Consider the following 2,955-nt stretch of genomic DNA (forward strand, 5'->3'; position numbering starts at 1 on the left):
ATGGAGAGCGGACGTTAAACGATGATGATGATGATGATGATGATATATATATACGACAGGCTTCTTCCAGTTTCCGTCTACCAAATCCACTCACAAGGTTTTGGTCAGCCCAAGGCTATAGAAGACATTTGCCCAAGGTGCCACACAGTGGGAATGAACCTAGAACCATGTGGTTGGTAAGCAATCTACTTACAACACAGCTACATCCATAATGACAAGCTCCATATTTTATTTTTCCAAAATATATACATGTATTCACATTATTGAGTGAAAACCAAATTCTACATTTTCTGTTTAATAATCTATTTCATCTATGCCTTGCAGATATTATAGCAAAAACATTGTCATGAAGACCAACCAGCTTTATCTACAGCATTAACTTCCTTCTCACTCTCTCTCTCTCCCTCTCCTGTTGTTCTTTCCTCAGGCACAATATCTTCATTCTAATTTGACAGAAGAGGGTGTCAGTCTGGAAGCTGAGAATTCTAGCTCAGTAGCAACAGGTCTGAACTGGAATCTATCAGTCAATGATTTGTATTTAGTCATTGTCCACTCCTCTGCATTGCAAATGGCAGCTCCTGGAGTGTCATGGTTGGTACTGGAGAATGTCACATGACATCCCAGTCGAACAGCATGACCTTCATATATGAAAAGAGTTAAACCATTACCTGTATGCCATCACCTTGGACATGTTTTGAACCTTCTTTTAATACCATTGTTCATTGTGGTCTTATAAAGGAAACATGACTTCAAGAGAGGTATACTCCAAAGTTATCAACAGCAACTCTACATCAGCATTTATGTGACTTGGTTAGAGACAAGGTTCAGAGTAATTCCAATGTGTGCGCACTCATTGTGAACAAGGATGTTAGCTGATTAACAGGATACCTCATAGAACCAGACACTGCTGTTTGGTTGCAAAGCAATAGAGATGCTGTTGGTTGAGAGAAGATAGCATGTGAATAAGTATCAAATGTTTTGCCACCTTTAATGGCATGGATAAGTAAATATGGATGTATTCAGAGTTAAGCCTTATAGAATCTTTCACATAAGATCAATATATCTGGAATGGTGCAGTCTATGCCAGTATGGAAATAAAAACATTGAAATCATGATGATGATTTTTAAACATTCTACTTCTTTTAATTGATTTTAGACATTAGTCATCTTTTAATTGAATTTAAACATTAGTCATCTAATTTCTAAGAGGAATTTACTTTTGAAGTATTTATGAGAGAAACTCAGACATTCTTTTGTTTTATTAAAAATTAAGACATTATCATTTTTCTTTTTAATTATCTGTGATCAAAACTTAAATTTTATAGTTATAAGAAAAATATGTCTAGACCGTCTTAAAAATATTTACAAATGAAAGTAGTTTACAAAATCCATATTTAATTTCCCACTACAAAATAGGAATATATGAGTTGCTTCTAATTATTTTGTAATGTTCCTGGTTACTAGCATATTGATTGCATCCAGTAAATCAGAGGCCTTTTCAAGTAATAATCGATTGTTTTGATTATAGAAAACAAAGTTGTAAAAATCTATTTTCTATGCTATAACTTTACTCTTGAAATAAAAAAAAAAAAAAATACAAAATTAATATTGGTACAAACTGATATTGGTTATGCAGATGCATGCTATCTACTGATAATTATAGTAATTTTCCTGCTTTATTTTCATCATGACACCCCCCTTTTAAAGTAGTTTGTTTCATCTTTCATAATTCTGTACATTTACCCATACATCAATACAAGGTTTAAAACAGGTAATCTTCCCTCTTACATTAGATCTGTGTGTGTGTGTGTAAATACAATATATGTACATAAATATGTATCTGTTTATTCTGTTTATGTATTTTTCATATGTGTTTGAGTGTGATTTGATGATATGCTTTTTGAACTATTGAAGAAGGCTGAATCATTATTGCTGGTGAAAATTTAACAATTTTTTTTTTTTTTTTTCTATAAGCCAGATTACTGTCCAACTTCTTTGCTTTTGATCCAACTGTCTTTCCTCTCAATGTTTCTCTCATTTCTCTAGTTCCTTCCATTGGTTATGTTTGTCTCTTCCTGGCTTACTCTATTGGTTTAATAAAAACAAATCCGGAATAATATGTGGTGTTAATAACACTGTTTATTACCCAAATTTCTATATTTTAGCTCAATTTTGATTTTCATATTCACAGATATTTCAAGTGTATGTGTGAGATAAAGAGAATGATCTTTATATATTTTCTCTATGTTTACACAAACTTAAAAAAAAAACATTACATACAACAATTCTTATAATTCAATAGTTAGCTCCTAACGATGATATAAATGAGATGGTGAAAAATAATTATATAGTATTTATAAACAACCTACAGTCAACAAGTGTAATGCTGCCACATCTCCTTCACTGTCACACTGTTAGATCATATCTAATAATAACTTCATTAAATTTTCTTTCATTTGTTATTATTTATTAGTATATAGGTCATTTTTTTTTCTTAACTTGTTCGCAATTCAGTCTGCAATGAATACGAACACTATCATTGTACATTTTAATGTGAGTTTGCCAATAATCAACCACTGGCTTATTTGAATTCAATCTGAACTTCATGTTCATGTAGATCGTCGATTGAGTATGTATAACTAAGCAGTTTATAGATCTGGCACATGTCTGCAGACAACATGCCTACATTGAAAAGCTCTAATATTCAAAATATGATGAATTAGCTGATAGATCTGGGCATAATTTAATTATAATGCAAGGCTGTTTAAAAATTGGAATACATGGAAGTCCAATGTAAATTATCACACAACAGAAACTGAATAAATTCTGCATAAACAGACTTTATGACAAAATGTGTCTTTCAGACATTGAAATCTCACTTCAAAATTTGGTTTGCTTGGACATCATACATTTGTTACTTGAGAATATATATATATATATATATATATATATATA

At 31.4% G+C, this 2,955-nt stretch overlaps 1 protein-coding gene across 11 annotated transcripts in view; it reads left to right on the forward strand.

The window, feature by feature from the left end:
- The window catches only part of LOC106873723 (nephrin), a 248,522-nt gene that overhangs the window by 52,302 nt on the left and 193,265 nt on the right, over positions 1-2,955 (forward strand). The gene's annotated exons all lie outside the window — the stretch shown is intronic.

The sequence above is a fragment of the Octopus bimaculoides genome, chromosome 5 (assembly GCF_001194135.2).
Source record: "Octopus bimaculoides isolate UCB-OBI-ISO-001 chromosome 5, ASM119413v2, whole genome shotgun sequence".
Lineage (NCBI taxonomy): Eukaryota > Metazoa > Mollusca > Cephalopoda > Octopoda > Octopodidae > Octopus > Octopus bimaculoides.